We start from the raw sequence: 21476 nt of genomic DNA, 5'->3' as shown, positions 1-21476 counted from the left end.
TGTCCAGCTTCAATGAAGTGTTTGGACACAGGGAGGTCCACACGTTTTTTTCTGATAGAGTACCTGTGTTGGTTCAATCTTGTCCGAAAGTCGTTTTTTGTTTCGCCTATATATAAGAATTTACACGGACACCAAAGAATGTATACTACATGGTCGCTGTCACAGGTCAAATGCATGATTGTAGACCATATTCCTCCCCCCAAAAGAGGGGGTGATAGAATAGCTCTCCTACAGGTCAGAGAACTCAAGTGGATCCACAATCTGAATACACTCAAACCCAATGGGCTCAATGTAGAGTTCACTGTGCTACCCAAAATGTTGAAGCGTTAATGGGTCTAGCCTCATATGTTGGGATACATCTACCCTGCTTAGGTGAATAGTGATCAATCCTTATCATTAATTTTATTATTAATTTCTCTTTTTTCTCCTTTAGTTCACATGCCTTCCGGGTACCTGCCTTGATGTCAAGCCGCGCCACAAGCCTCAATTTGTATACCATCGCACTCTGACTTTGACTCTCCCACCCCTGTGGAGACAGCATTTGACCATCCCTGTACACACTCTTCTCTTTGGGTAATTGACATGACTCCCCCTCCGTGTATCAATTTCTCCTTCCGTCCTCTGTGCCCTTCTGTGGACCTATGTATTCACAACTTATTAAGTGACAACTGATACTCCAGTATGTAAGAGTTGCATGCAGGGGCAAATTGATACAGGTCCCTGGATAGCGTGGGTCTCAGGGGTTACAGGACAGTTAACTACCCTATATACAGTTTGGGTACTGTCACAGGTGCAGGGTCAGTCCATGTCCATGGACAAACACCCATAAGACACCCCCCGAAATATGATCCGATACGCACAGGACCTTGTAATCTATGCCCCATGATGAATGATTGCGCCTGGCGGAGTTATTTGGTTACTCTAATATCTTTTTTCCTTCTCCAGTGATGTGCTTTACAGATCACCACCACACGGATATCGGTCCAAATACACCGATGCAAGTCTGGTCCACAGACGAGGACGAATCGTTAACTCCGGTTCATACACACCGGTAATCATGATATACATGGAGAGTGGAGTTGGCCCATGCACGCCGACTGGAGTGAGTCATTACCCATTGTTCCATTTTCTTTGCCTTATCTATATAGTTTGCTAACTGACCAGTCGGTTACCATGGGCAACCACAAGTTAGTGATTCCTCACTATCTGGCTCCTGCATCGAGAAAATGAGGACCAGCGACTGCAAACTGCTTTCTCTATATTTCATCTATACTTTCTACTGTGCTGTATGGTGCTGTCCCCAGGAGCGACACCTTTTCTTGTGTATACATTATGATTACACCTACCTCAGACGAACTCTCTACAACAAGCGCTTGTATATGTACGGACACACAGACCTCTCTGAGCATGCGCTGGCTACGGCTCACTCCGGAGTCGGGTTTCTATGGATACGAGGACGCGTTCTCCCGACCCGGAAGTACTTCTCCTCTGCTACGATGCACATTGCACACATGGCGCTTTGGCGCCTGAGATCAGGAAACCTCGTGGCGGGACCCCGGAAGGCATACACGGCTACACCCGGTATTTTGGATCACAGTCACTGCACTTCTTGCACTTTCAGCAAAACATGTATGTTTTCTCAACCTTTGATTATCGGATGTCTATATATGTCTTGTACATTAAGTTTTTGTATTATTGATTGCACAATATATCAGGATCGCTTTTGTTTATGTATGCAAATCATGTATTTTTCCATGTCACATGACCCAGTGGGCGGTCTATAAATACCCACCTGTATCACTATTATTCACTTGAAAAAGCCAGTGTGAGACTGGTGAAACGTTGTCTATGCACATGATGGAATAAAATCACCTTCTTTGCTACTTGTGGAGTGCTGCATCGTATTTACTTATCTGGATTAAGGAACCGGAAGGACCCAGGTTCCAGATATGCGGGCACCCCGAATTTCTTCTTTTTTACCCTGGATTTTGGTTGTGCCGTTTTTATTTGCATTAGATAGATAGTTAGATAGATAGATATGGGATAGATAGATATGAGATAGATAGATATGAGATAGATATATAGATAGATAGATAGATAGATAGATAGATAGATAGATAGATATGGGAAAGATAGATAGATATGAGATAGATAGATAGATAGATAGATATGGGAGAGATAGATAGATAGATAGATATGAGATAGATAAATAGATAGATATAAGATAGATGGATAGATATGGGAAAGATAGATAGATATGAGATAGATAGATAGATAGATAGATAGATAGATAGATAGATAGATATGGGAGAGATAGATAGATAGATAGATAGATAGATAGATGGATATGAGATAGATAGATAGATATGAGATAGATATATAGACAGATAGATAGATAGATATGGGAAAGATAGATAGATAGGAGATAGATAAATAGATAGATAGATATGAGATAGATAGATAGATAGATAGATAGATATGGGAAAGATAGATAGATATGAGAGAGATAGATAGATAGAGATGAGATAGATAGATAGATAGATAGATATGAGATAGATAGATAGATAGAGATGAGATAGATAGATAGATATGAGAAAGGTAGATAGATAGATAGATAGATAGATAGATAGATAGATATGAGATAGATAGATAGATAAATATGAGATAGATAGATATGGGATAGATAGATATGAGATAGATAGATAGATAGATAGATAGATAGATAGATAGATATGAGATAGATAGATATGAGATAGATAGATAGATAGATAGATAGATATGGGATAGATAGATAGATAGATATGAGATAGATAGATAAATATGAGATAGATAGATATGGGATAGAAATATAGACAGATAGGAGATAGATATGGGATAGATAGATATGAGATAGATAGATAGATATATATTGGATAGATAGATAGATAGATAGATATGGGATAGATAGATATGGGATGGATAGATAGATAGATAGATAGATATGAGATAGATAGATATATAGATAGGAGATAGATAGATAGATAGATAGATAGATATGAGATAGATAAATAGATAGATATAAGATAAATAGATAGATAGATAGATATGAGATAGATAGATATGAGATAGATAGATATGAGATAGATAGATAGATAGATATGGGAAAGATAGATAGATAGGAGATAGATAAATAGATAGATAGATATGAGATAGATAGATAGATACGGGAAAGATAGATAGATATGAGATAGATATGAGAGAGAGAGATAGATAGATAGATGATAGATAGATATGAGATAGATAGATAGATATGAGATAGATAAATAGATAGATAGATATGAGATAGATAGATACGGGAAAGATAGATAGATATGAGATAGATATGAGAGAGAGAGATAGATAGATAGATGATAGATAGATAGATAGATAGAGATGAGATAGATAGATAGATATGAGATAGATAGATATAGATGAGATAGATAGATAGATATGGGAAAGATAGATAGATATGAAATAGATAGATATGAGAGAGAGATAGATAGATATGAGATAGATAGATAAATAGATAGATAGATATGAGACAGATAGATAGATAGATAGATAGATAAGTAATAGATATAGGTAGCACACCAGATTAGTGCAAAAGAAAACTGTGTCTTTTATTCCATGATGCAATAGACAACGTTTTGGCGATCTCTCACCGCCATTTTCAAGTGTTGAAAATGGCGGTGAGAGATTGCCGAAATATGTGCTACCTGTGTGCTATATGTGCTACCTATATCTATTATTTATCAAGAAAGAACCGGAGCACCGAGGCTCTATTGTGCCTGCACCCATCGTCTTCTAGTCTGGATGGGCTGCTTTTTATGGGACTTTAGATAGATCGATAGATAGATAGATAGATAAATAGATAAAAACAATCTGTCTATAAATGGTCTATCATGTATCTGTAAAGTTATATATGCTACTATTAATAAAAGGCATCTTCTCTTCCTGCATGTAATTGTATTGTTGTATTTAAGTCAGCAATACAGCTGAATATCCAAGCACTGGCCAGAGTGAGGAAACATTGGAGGCCCCCTCCACCTTTATTGTGACATTTATGCAAAAATTTGCCACTTTTTAACACCAAAAGATAATGTTTATGCTACAGCAAATCCCCCTTTCTATTTCTGCATCTTTAATACAAGTAACTTGAATCATTTCTAGCAGTGCGTCGTATTGTATGAAATATAGTATTTCATTCCTGTATTTTGTGAATTCTATAAAGTTTTCTGCCCTGCAGCCTTGTGCTTTCTTTGGTCAATGGTCTCTCAGGAGAGGGAGGTCAAACACACCTGATAGAACGTTCACCTGATGCCGGAAACTCTGGTATTATAAATAATAAAGACCCCCTCAGTGTAGCCACAGGGAGGTTGCATTAGTTCTAATCTTTTTTGCTGTTGTACGGTTTTGCATTTTTGAAGAGGTATTTCTATTACCACAAGTAATTCCCTATCATTATTATTATTACTATTATAATTGTTCTCCTATAATACAATAGTGCTCAGCCTGTATATAGATGTGTGCTGTAATTACAATTAGAAGACACGAGATGCTGTACTGGGAGAAATCCTTGTTTGGAAACTGTGACCTGAAATAGCAGATGTCACCGCATGGTGACTACTGGATCAATAATAATATATTCTCGGCTAATTTCCTTTTATCAAAAAAAAATTGCAGATATTGATTTAAGTAGATTCAACATTTAAATCCTTGTTCCTCTAGTCTCTATGTAAATAGGTTTATTGGTGGAGAAACACCTTATCAGTTTCAAGTTTAAGCCCCAGTCATGTATAATTTTATATATAATTTTTTTTTATATTAAATATGAATTGCATTCACTTTTCATTGTTGTGTCTTAGTGTGGTCGAGACAAATACATGATATACTCCTTTGAGCCATATGTTTCAAGGCAATAACGCAACTTTAAAAGTGTTGTCCAGGAATAGAAAAACATCCTGCTTTGTATCAACAGTACCACACCTGTCCATAGGTTGTGTGTGGGGTAACAGCTCAAATACGTCACATATTTCCCCCCATAGGGCTCTATTACATGGGGTTATTGTCTGCATTGGCTAATATTTACCCTGTGTATTAGGCCCAATTATTACCTGAAGAATGAGAAACCATTCTTTTGTTGGTTGATCATATGCTTTTGTCATCTTTGAAAATAATTTTTTTTGTCGTCCACCCATCACCTGTGTAAGGCTGGGTTCACATGTGTCCAACGTCTGGAATAGGTGAACTCTTGACACAACTGATGCTACAACTGATGACAACATGCATCAGTTGTGTAGCATCCTGTGTCCATTGTTTCCGGTGCTGTCCAGGCATCTAAATTGAGACGCCAGATGATTGTGAACTGTCCCATTCACATGAATATGATCAGTTCTAGCATCAGTTTCCCTCTAGTGCACGCAGGAGGGAAACACTGTTGGACAACTGATATACAGTATGTGAAGGGGGCCAAATAGGACATGTACAGCCGATGAAAGACAAAAGGGACAGAATAACTATCCAGTGATCAATTGTGCGGCCCTGCCCATACTGAGCTATATAATAATATTTTTTTATTTATATAGCACCAACATATTCCACAGTGCTTTTACTTAAATCAGTGCCTGTCCCCATATGAGGTTACAAATCTAAGTTCACCTATAAGTTTAGCTAATTATCTCATGACACACATGTTAAAGGGGTTATCCAGGAAAAAACTTATATATCAACTGGCTCCAGAAATTTTTACAGATCTGTAAATTAGTTCTATTAAAAAAATCTTAATCCTTTCAGGACTTATGAGCTGCTGAAGTTGAGTTGTTGTTTTCTGTCTAAGTGCTCTCTGATGTCACCTGTCTCGGGAACTGTCCAGAGTAGAAGCAAATCCCTATAGCAAACCTCTTCTACTCTGTGCAGTGCCCAAGACAAGCAGAGATGTCAGCAGCGAGCACTGTTGCAAGACAGAAAAGAACAACTCAACTTAAGCAGCTTATAATTATTGGAATAATTTATATTTTTTAAATAGAAGTATTTTAAAAATCTGTTTAACTTTCTGGAGACAGTTGATTTAAAAAAAATAATAATAATAATAGTTTTTTTTCCTGGAATACCCCTTTAAGATATGTTGAAAAATGAGGAGAAGTGAGGAAAGACACATCTGTAACTGTTCTTTCTCAGTCCTAGTTTGCTTACGTGAGCTCTGTTGTGTATTGTATGGCTACGTAGTGTCATTGTGCAGCTCTGTTCCTCACCTTCACTGATATGAGATGGCTGACATTGTCACCCTTAATTACACAGTACATAATGTGAATTGTATACAATGTAGTTAGGATTCCAGGGACACATGTTTCGATGGTAACTGAGTTATGGCAGCTCATGTACACATAATCGTGTTTTCTTCATTTCATCCCTGGCTCTTTACTTTGAAGTCATTGAATGACATTAACAGCATATCCTAAAAGCTGCTTGATTTTCAAGCTAGTTGGGGAAGAGGTATTAATCCTATCACCCCATCTGAACAATGCTCCAGTCTTTCCCCATATGAAGCATGTGCCATATTTTTATATAGTATGCTCACCATTTTCTCCATTCTGCAGAAGCTCAACCAAGCCTTAAAGGGGTATTCCGTTGCTTGGCATCTTATTCCCTATCCAAAGGATACAGGATAAGATGTTTGATTACGGGGGGGGGGGGTCACGTCCACCTCCCATAGACATGAATGGAGGGGGCGTGACATGATGTCATGAGGGGAATGGTATGACGTCATGACCACAGCCTCCCAAACCCAGCATTCTAAACATAATGTTTAGAGCGCTAGGTGTCTGCACAGAGACCGCGACGGTCCCAGCGGCCGTGCTCCATTGCTAGGCATCTTATCATAAGATGTCTAGCAATGGAGTACCCCTTTAATAAAAAGTATTGGGATTATATGTTGAGTGCTGAGTTTTACTTTTTTTATTCAGTCATTTTGAATGAACACTGTAGTTCCCAACACAGAGCACCATCAATTGTCCCTTATGAATCCCTGCCCAATAAAACTTAACTGATATTAAAGCCTAACACATCGCTAACATCCTACATGTGGCTTTATCAAGAATGACACAAAGCAGACTGGGCATAATGGCATCGCTTGGGCCTTTTATAGCCTCTGTTTGTGACATCACCCCACTCCACAAACTATCCTGATGCGGACATCTAGTGTCACACCATTGATAGGAGTGTTTATGCTCATGTTGATTTAATATGTCCACCATGTTGGAGAATATGAAGTGTTAACCAATCAATGGTCCTGCACACCCAATCTAGAAGTTGTTGGTACCTTTGAAAGGATCAATGTTCAAATTTAGCAGAAGAAGTCATCTGGCATTCCGTATTGTAATAAATATGTGAATTTATTTATACACATCTTAGAGATAGATATACAGTCACAAGCAGTTCATAATCCACATAAGTAACTTTTCGATTCTTGTATATGATTTATTATACAGTAGATTTTAAACCAGTGTTATATGATCCAGATTCTTGTCATACTCTACACATTACATATGTTTAACACAGATATGGCTTGACAAAGATCCTCTTGGGTAGACCAAACTATTGCAAATTTTCGGCATATATCTGCAATCTGTATAGAAAATGACATTCTGGAGTGCCATGGATTACTTTTCCTGAAGAATATGGCATGGACCAACACAGGTTGTTCTCTACCACTTTCCTAAACTGGCCTAAAAAGGTAGGGAGTGTAGGGAAATAACTGGTGAGCCCTTGAAGTTATTGAAAAGTACATGTGAATTGAGATGATGCCAGTGTTTTAAAATAACAAGATTTAAAGCTTTCATTAGCATATTCTTGTTTAAGTGAATATTTGCACTTTGTTAGTATTTATTAACAAGCAGTCAGATACGCTGCAAGAGACTTGCTATGTGTTAGATAAACATACATCCTACATAAGAAACCAACCTGACACAAATACAAAAAAACTAACAAAAAAACAAAGGCAAACCAAGCATATGCTTTCTACTGCATTTGTGATGTCATCACATTACTAGGTGCCTTTGTCCATACACAGTACCGTGTCATTGCGTTCCACACAGACCAGCCGTATCAATAAGGACTCCAGAACTGCACCATTAGTGCCGAAGTGCTGTTTGGCCACCTTTCATGAGGGAATACCACTGTCCATATGAAAAAATTAGACATGTAATACAATTAGACATAAAAAATTAGACAAGTGATACTACGCATATGAAAATAAGAATTTTGATAACCAAAAAGAGTGTGTGTGTGATACAAGTAAGGTGAAAATAATGGATGTGATAAGTGAGAACAAAAATGAAAGTAAGAACCAATAGAAAAGAATGATAAAAAGTGTGAGAAGGCGTTGACAGACATTGGAATAGCAAATGTAGAAAGCAGTGATGAAATTGTAATCTGAAAAACACAACATATGATGCAACGTGAAAAAGGGACAATATGAAAAAAAAAGCAATGCTAAAAAATGCATGTAAGGCGAACAAAATTTTTTTAATGATGTTGATTAAATTGAAAAATTTATAAAAAAAAAAAAAAAATACATGGTATTCAAATCCTAGGGCACAACCTCAAGTTCCCCCAAGGGGTACACATCAATAATTCATAAAACCATCCTCCCACCAACATAAATGTTGCCATAAAACCCAATTAACCCCTTGAAGAGGATAAGTGTCTGATCTCAGACCCACATGATCTCCTGCTCGGTGCCTCAACTCTCATGCAAGGAGTGGTGGTCGACAGGCCCCCTCCATGCATCTCTATGGGAGAGCCGGAGATATACGAGTAAAGTATTCTTGTATCTCCAGCTCTTCCACAGATCACTGCCGCTCCGTGCACCAGGAAAGCCAGTGTTCTGAGCAAAAATATTCAGAACACCGGGACCCTAGATAGGAGATCCAGGGGAGTTCCAGCGGTTGGCCCCCCACCCCCACAATCAGACAATTATTCTCTATTATGTCGATCTCTATGGGAGAAGTTAAAGGGGTACTCCCCCCTAGAAATCTTATCCCCTATCCAAAGGGGATAAGATGTCTGATCGTGGGGGTACTGCTGCTGGGGACCCTCGCAATCCCGGTTGCGGCACACCAGACACCCCATGTCTGGGGTGCCGCAGCCGGGATTGCGGGGGTCCCCAGCGGCAGGACCCCCACGATCAGGGGTTTTCCGGCCAAAGGCATCTTATCCCCTATCCAAAGGATAAGGGATAAGATGTCTGATCATGTGGGGCCCGCCGCTGGTACACCCGGGATCTCCATGCAGCACGCGCATTCTATGTGGGGCTGCTACTCTAGTCTCTGACTCCTCTGTGTTTCGGAACTGGTGATGTTTCATCACGCCACGTGATGTCACATCATGCCCCCTACCATTGACATGAATGGAGGGGGTGTGAAGTGAAATCATGAGGGGGCATGGGGTTACATTCTTTGAATAGGGAATAAGATGTCTTTGGCCGGATCCCCCCTTTAAGAACTCTACAAGTTTCCCTCCTCTAGATCCCATGTGGACACAATCAATGTCTCACACAGCAAGCTCAATAAAAGGGCTTATATTTAACCAATCTGCCTAGTTCAATATGTCAGAATAGAATGTCGCCAAATTGGTTTAAGAACTGATATATATATATATATATATATATATATATATATATATATATATATATGTGTCTAAACATCACTTTATTCAATAATATCCTCAAAAATCACAATAAATAAAGCACACTAAATAAAAAAAAAAGTTACTGAGCGGAGAGTGTTACCACCTTCAATAATACATCCCACAAAAATGATGGCATCTGATACAAAGAAGCTAAATTCAAGTGATGCTTTATTATGTAACACAACCCCCCCCCCCCCCCCCCCCCCCCACACACACACACACACTAATTAAATATATTACCTGGATAAGAAATTGAAGGAAATTTTTAGTAGACAAAATGGTGTCTCTGTACAATTCTTTATATATATTTGTATATTAACATGTGTAAGGAAAAGCACTTTCACCTAAGCCAGTACTGCTGGCTGGAGTACCATAAGTACCAGCAGACTGAGGTGAGTAGAAAATGTCATGAATATGGAAAAGAAAGACTCACAGCAAAAAGGTGAGGACAAACATAAGCCACACCAGAATGGCAACCCTTGTATACATTTCAAGTTCTGCTCCTGAGCCTGCTCCATGTGTCTTACCTGCATGAATTATGTACATGTACATAAGACTGCGGGAGGGGCGGTTAAGTTTAATCAAGTCATTCTAATTTCTTTATGGCTGCTTTCACACGTTGCGGATTACTAGCGGTACCACAATGCATTCGTTTTTTCAGCAAATTACCGGAGTCACAGTGAAAATAACACTTTTTACAAAGAATCACAATAAAAAGACATAATTTCTTACTGTAAAGTCATTAGCTGTAAAATGCAACAAATAGGCATTCAGCAAAAATAATAATTAGTTGCGGTACCGCTAATAAGCCGACATGGTAACTAGTTAGGATGATATACTTTTAAAATTGCAATGGCACATAGGCACCTAGTGGCGACATTTATCATTGTAGATGTAGGTGAAGCATTTTTTACACCTCTATTTTTTTGTGTGCTGGTAATGTGTAGGTGCACCAAATTTCTTAAAGAGTAGCTCCCACCATCTTTTTTTTCCCTGTCCCTGCCTATTGCCCATCTATCCCTAACCCCCTCCCTGCCTTAATTTTTTTTAAACTATATTAAAAATGCTTTGTTGTCTGCCTGGTAGTGTGCACACTTACCAGGCAGACTTCTCCAGCAGGCACGATGTTACTGATGCCTGCAGGGGGACGACTTCTGCCCTTAGTTCATCTATACAGAGTGCCTCCAGCTGTTTCACCATTACAACTCCCAGTTTGCCCTGACATCTATTGGCTGTCAGGGCATACTGGGAGTTGTAGTGGAGAAACAACTATACCCCCCCCCGAACCCTGCCGTGCAACCCACTACCCCCCCCCCCGAACCCTACCGTGCAACCCACTATCCCCCCCCGAACCCTGCAGTGCAACCCGCTAACCACCCTCCCCCGAACCCCGCCGTGCAACCTGCTATCCCCCCCCCCCCGAACCCCGCCGTGCAACCCGCTATCCCACCCACCCACTAAAAGACTAAAGTGCTTTCACTCACAACGGGAGCCTGGTTTTCACTCATAAGGGGAGCCGAGTTTTCACTCACAATGGGAGCCGGGGCCGGCATGCGAGGCCAGGGAGCCTTCGCACATCCTCACAGTTCAAATCGCTCTCTCCTGCCTGTCTGATTGACAGGCAGAGAGCGAGCGCATCCTGATTGAATTCGGACTGATGCCCGGCTGGGATCGGTCCGAATTCATCTGTGAAGTCACAGCAGGCTGCGGCCAGCCACTAGGAAGGCGACCCCTAGTGGCCGGATTTCAAAATTAAAATAAAGTATTTTAATTACAAAAAAAAATAATTCAAGTATATTAGAAATATGTTGTAGTACATCAGTATTACAACATATAAAAAAAAAGTTTATGACAGTGTCCATTTAAATGATTTCTGAAATTAAAAAATTTTGTGTAGATAAACATTTCCTGATATCTTTCTGGTTTATTTGTTGAACAAAATTTGGTGATTTTTTTTTTCAATCCTGCTGTGCAAAAATTTGCAACATTTCAACACACAACAAAAGGTCTGGGCTGATGTATTTTTGTGACATTTTGGAAGTGTTTGCGCAAATATTTGCAACTCTTCACAAAAGTTGCAGTTGATAAATACTGCATAGGGAAAAGGATAAATGCTGTACTGCAAGTCGCAAAAAAGTCGCAAAAAAATCCACTGCGCCTAAACTACACCAAATATAGACAACAAAACAGCTCTAAATGCAATGATAAATGTCACCTCTAGAGTCAACATTAGTTTTGGTAGCATGCAAGATTGTCTCGACTGATTTTGGTTGATGGACACACTGCATCACATCTGTTTCCAAGACATTTCCTTACCTGTTTCACAAGCAATCATATTGCTCCAACTAAAATGCAGTGTGCTGACAATGTCATAAATCTGGAAGAAGATTTGATGCAGCTGGGACAGTCATAATTCACATGAGAATTGACCTAGCCATAGACTTAAATGTACCTTACACATGGCTATTGCAGCCCCAGGCTCTAATGAAGTGACCAGTACTGTCACATAAAAGCCAAAGAATATGAACAGCTCAATGGAGTTGGAAAGGTTTTCCCCAGGTAGGTACAATAGTCTTAGCTAGTTCTTTTTTTTCCTCAGGATTGACAGTTCATTTTTGGACAAGATTTTGTTCATCATGTAGAGCACTAGTGAGAGGATTATTTTACATGCCGTACTATGTGGAAGAAAATCACTCTTATAGGTCAAGGATTTAAGAAGACAGGCAGCAATATATAGTTTGATAGCTTCTAGTATGTCAAAGGTTAGGCTGTGCTATGGAATACTAATAGCTGAAGATACGGGCCATAAAAAAAAAAGCTGGATCAGCAACAATACTGTATATACGTCATTTTTAGCCTGTAGTACTCTATATTTCTGTTGTTTTCCCTGTGAGAATCATGATCTTTTTACCAACAGTTTACCAACAATTATATGGCAAAAGGTTTGACTGGTGCTGAGAGTCCAACTGATCGTGACATATAGTCGGGTGAAGTGCACATCAATAGTGCTGTCTGATTGTTGCTGATGGCTTCATCATTGTCTGTGGAGCACTCACCTTCAATCAGATGGGCTGAGTGCCGAGTTGGGAGTGAAAGGGGCTGAGTGCTGAGTGGGAATGAAGTAGTGCTGAGAGTCCAAATGATCGTGAGATATAGCAGGGTGACGTGTGCAGCAGTAGTGTGCTTTGCTCTCTGCTCAGTGCTCAGCCTGTCTGATTGTTGGCTTCATTATAGTCTGTGGAGCTGTCACCTGCAATCAAACATGGGGTCTCAGCACTCAGCAAAAATATTAGACATGTCCCAGGGGCAATTTCAACTTTTATAAGGGTAGTGATTACACATATATTATATTCATGTTGTTTTACTCTTTTTTTCACAATTTCTTAGTCATAGGGGACTATTACACGCAATTTCTTGTTTGCAGACAAAGAACATCCTAGCTGATGAGAACCCTGTGGTGTTTAGGAACCCCCCCCCCCCCCCACACACACACACACACACACCTGGCACCAGAAATTTTATTCTTTATATTCAGGGATCAACTTTGATCCTGGGATCTAAAAGGTTAATGCTGGGCATTGGCACAATTGTCATCATTTGCAGTCATTTCTCACTCTTGCGCAGCTCTGCTCATAATTGCAGTTTCTTTTTACTCACCAGCATTTGTTTCTGTCTGCTTGTTTTGTTTATGTCTCTGGTTAACCCCTTGAGTGTTATATTTGTACTGTTTTTTCCATTTGATACTTACCCGGACTGACTGACACTCTTAATGTCTTTGCACTAAATCCAATTCAGGGACCGTTGCAAATTGGGTGCCGCCATTTAGGGCATATTGTCCAAGTAGGTAGGGACAGTACTTGTGGTGAGTTCTAGGTCTGCCCTAATCCCTACCCTGGATGTGACAGTTTTAGTTACATTCTACTCAGCATCTGTGGCTTCCATCTCTCTGTTATTTTTTACTATGTCTCTAGGACATGTCAAAAGTAGTTTTTTATTTCATTATTTATTTTTATGACAGGTAAACATTAATGCCTGGGGTTTCTAGATCAGGTTTGTCACTGAAGTTGCACTTGGGTAAACAAGAGGTTTGCCCATCAGCATTTTGTTATGGATCTCCTTGAAGAGAAAATATGGAATGCAGACCTTATTATTCCCTTTATGGTGATTTATGGAATTATAATGCACTGATTTCTAAGAATTATAAGAATTATAATTATAAGAATACTTACAGCAAAAGAGTAGTCACGACAGCGTTTTACTGGGACAGAGCTTTACAGGAACAAATCAAATAGTTTTTTTTTACAATAAAAGAAATGTAAGCATAGTAACACTTGTCCTTGGCAGCTGCCAACCAGCACTGTTGTTGTTATTCTTCTAAGACTGCCAAATGGAGACATAACCAGCTTTCATTTGTCATATTTAGCTATGCATCATGATGACATGTGCGAAGAGCAAGTTATATGGCAGTATTGTGGAAGTCTTACATGCCGATGACATTTCTTATCATCTTACATTATCACCTTCTTTGTTAAATGATTTGCAAGTTTACAGGCTATGTAAGGGGATTTAGCACATGGGATGTTGTTAAAAACTACTTCATTGTATTTTTTATTTTATTTATGTTAGTGGCTATCCTCTATGATTAAAAAAGTGGTTTTTGAAAATATATATATATATTTTTTTTTAGTGTAACACTGTACTAGAATTACCACCATTAAATAATCACTGTAAAACCACATAACCTCAAAGTTTCCCCATAAGGGAAAAAAAATGAGCTATTATGTGATGATTACAATAATGCCAAACAATGGAAAACATTGAGGTTACGTGAGAGTAACCCATAATGTACAATGATTGAGGAACAACTCTCTGGAGTCCTAACCTTATATTGTAAGCGACAGAAGCCAAACCATTGTCCCTTTCCTTTTTCACACAGAAGTGAATAAAGCTTATCTAGTCTAGAGGGATAATTTGTCCATATTGTCAATATTTCTTTTAGTGACTCGCTGAATGTCATCTTGGTCCTAAATTGAAGGTTTGAGGATTCTTCTGTGATATGTCAGGCTTTATTTTTATAAAGACAGCCATAAAGTGGGGGCACTCACCTGTGATGCAAACATCAAGCTTTATTTAATCCATAAGTTAAATGCAGTATATTGGAGGGTAAAAAAAGAAGAGCTACATGGTTTGTTTCATAGTGTTCGGCTTCCTCTGTCCGGGATGTCAGCCATTTTCTTTTTGTAATACTGAGGAAATATAAAATACACATATATATATATATATATATATATATATATATATATATATATCTTCTGAGGGGCTTTTTTGTTACCTGCAAAGAAGTAAGGTACATTTTCTCATCACTTTTTTGCTTTCTAAAAGAATGCCCCTGTGAGATAACCCCCAGGGAAGGGAAGGAAAGACAAATCATATAGGTTATGGACAGAAATCAGAATCTTACTGCAAAACCCTGTGAAGGTTTAATAGTTACACATCGTTTGAGGGAGTCTAATTATTTTGTATCAAATCCCATAAATTCTATTATTCTGCAAAAGTAATGAATGACTTTGGTGACGTATAAGACCGAGGCCCATAGATAGTCTCTTTCCTTTATATACACTGGATATACACTTCCCTAAAATTATCAGCCAATAAAATATGATAAATGGTATTTAATAGTATAACATGGAAATCAGGGACACATTTTGGATTGATACCATGTGTTGGACATTGGCAGCTGGCACTACATAGGCTACGTACATGCAGGGAAAACCCCACTCTTTGCTGGACATCTTTTTTCTTAAAGAGTACCTGCTATGATCTTGTAAAATGTTATAATCATCCCAGTTCACTGCCCCCATCATGGTAAACTACCACCTTCCTTTATTTTTATATTTTTTTAGTTTTCTACCTTGATATTGCTCTGTATTTTCTGCTCAGTCAGATTCACAGACTGTGAAGGGGTGTTACCCAACAGGCGTGACATCATCTCACTCTGCTACACACAACCCAGAGCAGTTCAGTGTGTGAGATGAGCTATGATTGGGTGAGGCTGAACACACCTTCCTCAGCACTTCAGACTGCATTTCCTGATTTTGGACTTTTGCAAGGCCAGCAGGAGTCCGAAGTCTGTGTAAGAGATAGGGGGAAATGTGCCCTGGACAAATAGGGAGACACCTAGAGGCAGCTTTTTCAAACATAAATAAAACATAGAAAACTTTTTAACTTTTTTTAAAACAAAGTACAGTAGAAATATTTTTATTTACCATAAGTAATAGTAAAATGTTGTTTTAATAACAGTGGCCATTTACACTTCTTCTTTTCTACAACCTCTTTCCTTTTCTGTTGTTTACGTTACAGTTGTACTATTAGGGTACGTTCATATGTTCTGAAATCATTCTATTTTGGATACAGAAAAGGCATGTCCAAAACAGCATGGTCTCATTGTCCAAAACCTTTCTCCTCTATTAATAAAGATTCATTTTTGCATGTGCCTCTAGGACATGTCAAACATTTTTTTTTTAAATTAAATTATTTATTTTTATGACAGTTAAACATTAATGCATGGTTTAAACTGGGGTTTCTAGGTCAGGTTTGTCACTGAAGTTGCACTTAGTTGGGTAAACAAAAGGTTTGTCCATCAGCATATTGTTATGGATCTCCTTGAAGAGAAAATATGGAATGAATACCTTATTATTCCCTTTATGGTGATCTGTGGAATTATAATGCACTAATTTCTATTATGGGAATACATTATGAGAATACATACACATCAAAGCAAGGGAGGGCATGTAGCTTGAAGAAGTGCCAGGCATGAAACTTTGCAGTCCTACCTGCACCCCTGCCTCTCCCTGCCCTCCCTTGCTTTGATGTGTACCCAGATGTACCTCTTGGAATAAAGAGAAGTTTGTCGCAGCATGGTGAGTCGCCGAGTCTCTTTTCCTCCTCGATGCATTAACATGGACTAGCTTCTGAGCACCACCTGAGACTGCTACTGTGGACGCCGGTTAGTGCTTTTCGTTCATTTAGCACCTTTCTCACTATTCACATGGTAGGGCCAGATAAATTACAATCTTTTCCGTTAACTATAACTCAATACTGGTGAGGGAAGGGAGGGTTGAAGTCACTTGGCACCATCCTGATGAATTGTGTTTCAGGCAGCAAGAAAATCATGATAGGTCCCTTTTAAGGGGTACTCTGCCCCTAGACATCTTATCCCCTATCCAGTGGAGGGACCCCCACGGTCTCTCCTGCAACACCAACGCTTTGTGGCTGATGATGGACAATGCAGAGGATGGAGTATTGTGATGTCACGGCTCCGCCCCTTCGTGACATCACGCCCTCCCCCTCAATGCAAGTCTATGGGAGGGGGTGTGATGGCTGCCAAGCCTCCTCCCATAGACTTGCATTGAGGGGGCAGGGCGTGACATCACGAGGGGGCAGAGCCGTGACATCACAATACTCCCTCCCCTGCATCACCTGTCAACAGCCACAGAGCAATCCTCGCTCTGTGCTGCTGAGAAATGGGGTGCTGCAGGAGAGATCGTGGGGGGTCCCCAGAGGCAGGATCCCCACAATCTAACATCTTATCCCCTATCCTTTGGACAGGGGGTAAGATGTCTAGGGGCGGAGTACCCCTTTAAATATAGCTTTTATTGTATTATCTAGTATTGTATTATATGTATTATATATTATATAGTAGACATACATTTTTTCAATTACATCTAGCTGTAAAAGTTCTGCAGTGCGTATTTAATGGAGTGGTCAAGTTTCATTAGCGTCTGCCAAATTAATCTTATTTACTGATTGCAAGTCAAGCAACTGTATAATTCCTCCGAATACTTCTTGCCAATATGAAACTTGTCACTTTTTATGGAGGGATTTGTTAATGGGATTGATTTCTCCAATATGGGAAATTGAGATAAGTGTTAAATTATTCTGTGCTATCAGATACCTGATAATGAGCTCGGGTCGCTGGGATGTATCTTATAAAGCTCTGATTTATATATCTATTGCCTCTGTTCACACTTTTTTGACCGCGCATAATGGAATGGCATTGAACATTAACACTGATACCTTTTGGCAGGTAGGTGCGCTTTGAGCTATAGGAAAAGAGCCAAGGAAGTTTTAGGAACATTACATCTGAAGTCTATCTTATCTCTTATACAATCTATCACTCCCTGTAAGCGGCCATTTCAGAATGATTGTAAATGTTATGAAGTAGGGATAAGATGAAGAAAATGCCTTATATGAACAATATAAGGTCCCTCGATTTATAGGCTGCATATACAAGGTCTGGTGCTCTGAAAGGAGTCTATGGGGGGTATTTATCAAAGGATTTATGTGTTTTTTTCACGTAACTTTGGCGCAATACTTTGGCGCAGTGTCTTTTTGCGCCATAGTTTGGCGCATCTTCTCCACTGTAATTTTTACAACTTTCTCAAAATCACACGGTCCTGTGTGTGAATTCATCATTTGCGCCAATCGATCTTTGGTGCAATTTTGGCGCAAATCCTGTTTTTTTTTTTTGGGCGCAAATCCCCGCCAAGAAATTTTGCACATGGAAAACACACTTAGCAATGTCAGAAAATGTAAAGATGTAAAAATACATTCATTTTCTTTTTTTTTTGTGAAAGCAGCTATCCTCAATACTCAATACTATCCTGCGACATAGTTGTCTCTGAGGAACCTTCACCCTCCGTTGAGCCAGCATTGGACATGGCCACACAGGTTCAGGAAAGGTAAGCACTAAAGCAGTGGTCTCCAACCTGCGGACCTCCAGATGTTGCAAAACTACAACTCCCAGCATGCCCGGACAGCCGTTGGCTGTCCGGGCATGCTGGGAATTGTAGTTGTGCAACATCTGGAGGTCCTCAGGTTGAAGACCACTGCACTAAAGTAACAAAACAAAAAAACTACTCAAGTTGAAAATAAAATCCATTTCACATGGTGGCTACAACCCCCACAAAAGAAAACTACTCATGTCGCTTGCTGATATACTGCAGGAGGGACTCCGGAATGGCTGCTCTACAGGGTAAAATATGCGTCCTCTGTGGCGGTAAGTTCTGTGTAAAAGGCGCTGTGAACGGCTGATTTCAACATCTGCGCCAAAATTACTAACAACGTGCACCAAATGATAAATTTGGTGCATATCCACGGGTAAAAGGGTAAAAAGAAACGGTCAACAGGCAAAATTGATAAATACCCCCCAATTTTCTTATCATTTAAATTCCGGACGGTTAAGGAAATGTCTCCTTTAATATAAGCAATCCACAGTATACTAGACAAAACGCTGGTCTTTTCCAGCCTCTTTCACTACACTTGAATAGGTGATAGCTTCAGCCGCCAGGCAGGGATACATGAAAGGAGCTGAGCATCTGCATTCAAATAAGACAGCAAGATCATTCTTAGCCTGTCCCTTGGGGCACAGTGAAAATGTGCACAGTCTGCCTCCTAAAGCCTCGGTGACAGCCCACCCCTGATGCTGTACTAAGTGCTGGGGAGGGATCTCCGGTACATAGTCTGACAATGATCAGCTTTGAGCCAGGAGATGTGCACTGAAAAGGCCTTCTGAGATCCTTCCGTTCAGCGCTGGAGGACGGCGTCTGTGAGAAGAGGTGGCAATGAGCTCGGATCACAAGCTTCATAAGGTAAAGAATGGATTAGAAGGGGTGCAGCAGGAGTTGGGACAATCCCTCGAATATCTTAAAGGCAAAAGCCCTTATGTGCCAAAGAAAGTGTACGGAAGAACGTGTGCTGGATGCTTGGATCGTATGGTGTTCTTAGGTTACAGTATCATCGTAGGTTGTATTTGTCAGTATTAGGGATGGACAGAGTGATAACCTGCTTGCCTGCATTTTATCTATTCTTCTGGTTTTATATAGGTGCAAATCAAAAAATGTTGCAGTATCTTGTAATACCTTTTTCATTGGACTAACACGGACTAATACGGCTAATTTACTACATTCTGGTTTTATATGAAAGACCTTTGTGTTTTCTTGTGTTTGATGTGATTTCATGTTTAACATAAAAATGTTTATCAAATGGAGCTGTACTTGATAGTCTGTATTATTATTCCCCTCGGTTCTTCTGGACGTCTTGGTCCGCTGGAGGTCTTGGTTTGTGGGTAGAACAGGGACCATAAAATGTGGCTGTATTATGGCTGGTTTGCAACGAGCCTTAGGCTTCATTCACACGTCTGAAAATGTGCATCAAGTACGGATGCATAATACTATTTTTGAGTCATTGTTTTGTATTTGCTTGTTTTTATTTATTTTTTGTTAAAGAATCAACTTTGTTTTATAGTTTTTTTGGTGATGTTGTTGGAATACGGATGCATAAAAAAGGAGCAAAAATACAAACTGTATGTAAATTATGTAAAACTGGAACATGTATATTTAAATACAGTTCATTATAGGCTGAAAAAAAAGGACCAATACCGAACTGTTGGAACATGCAATGTAGAGAAATAAAAGGGTTGAGGGTAGTGTATAAGTTTGCAACATATGTGGGGAATTGCGCACAAGTACACTAAAGAAGGCTATGAGATTAAACACGTGTAAGAAAGACTTATAGGGCTCTGCTTGGACTGGTGTATATTCACAATTTTTTCTGGACTTTGCATTGTATATTTGCGAAATTTGCACATCTGACCACTCCATGCACAACCAAAAATGTCAACCAAGTCAAAACGGCACAGGCGAAAAAATATGCGTCAAAAATGGAGAAGACAAAAGCCAATTATAAAATCCCCCCCCAAAATGTGTCTAAAAATGGGATAAAACCATATAAATATATTGTTAACATTTGTTTCAATAAATAAAAATTGAAATAACACAGAACCAAAATGCGGAAGTGGGAATGAGCCTTTAGGCTGTATTAAACAAGTATAATATGGATGCATTTTAGCATGTGCATTAAAAGCATAAGTGTCAGTCTAATGGCCTAAACTAACAAGGAACTAAAAGCATCATACATCCTGTGGTAAAGGCATCTGAATTATATTCTTGTGGAACTGTAGAAATCCAAAGCAGAATTTCCCATACAAATCGGATGTGGATTTTGGTGCAGGTTTTTACTTGCAGATTTCTACAAGAACATTTAACATAAGCACACTTGAAGATATTTTTTTTTTTTTTAAATGCATTTCATTATTTATTTTTTAAAGGCCTTTGAATAATAAGAAGCAGTCTGATTGGTTGCTATGGGCAACTGTTCTACTTTTCCTCTGCACAGGTTGTGATAAATTTCCCACGAGCTTAAAAATGTATGCTTGCTGTGGCTCTGCCCTGAGGATTTTGACTTGCCTATTTATTTCTTTTTTTTACTATATAAAGCCAGATACTGAAACATGATCTTTTTTTGTAATCTGTTTCTATTTTTTTTTTTTTTGCACACTTTTTTTTTTTAATGTTTTCAACAGCATGTAAAGATATGCTTTACTGCAGACCGCATGTACAGGGTGGGCCATTTATATGGATACACCTTAATAAAATGGGAATGGTTGGTGATATTAACTTCCTGTTTGTGGCACATTAGTATATATGAGGGGGGAAACTTTCAAGATGGATGGTGACCATGGCATTTTGAAGTCGGCCATTTTGAATCCAACTTTTGTTTTTTTCAATTGGAAGAGGGTCATGTGACACATCAATCTTATTGGGAATTTCTCAAGAAAAACAATGATGTGCTTGGTTTTAAGGTAACTTTATTCTTTCATGAGTTATTTACAAGTTTCTGACCACTTATAAAATGTGTTCAATGTGCTGCCC

At 39.1% G+C, this 21476-nt stretch overlaps 1 protein-coding gene across 15 annotated transcripts in view; it reads left to right on the top strand.

The window, feature by feature from the left end:
* Nucleotides 1-21476, top strand: part of LINGO2 (leucine rich repeat and Ig domain containing 2) — a 1627476-nt gene that overhangs the window by 1569101 nt on the left and 36899 nt on the right. Inside the window, exon 1 of one of the 15 annotated variants that reach the window (XM_056521050.1) lies at nt 19060-19355. The exons of the other annotated variants lie outside the window; for them this stretch is intronic. The gene's annotated coding sequence lies outside the window, so the exon portion shown is untranslated. Of the gene's footprint in view, nt 1-19059; nt 19356-21476 lie in introns of those variants that run through there. 15 annotated transcript variants of the gene reach the window in all.

This window comes from Hyla sarda, chromosome 1 (assembly GCF_029499605.1).
Source record: "Hyla sarda isolate aHylSar1 chromosome 1, aHylSar1.hap1, whole genome shotgun sequence".
NCBI classification, from domain to species: domain Eukaryota; kingdom Metazoa; phylum Chordata; class Amphibia; order Anura; family Hylidae; genus Hyla; species Hyla sarda.
Note: the sequence above shows the minus strand (reverse complement) of the source record. Positions and strands in the feature narration are given on the sequence as shown.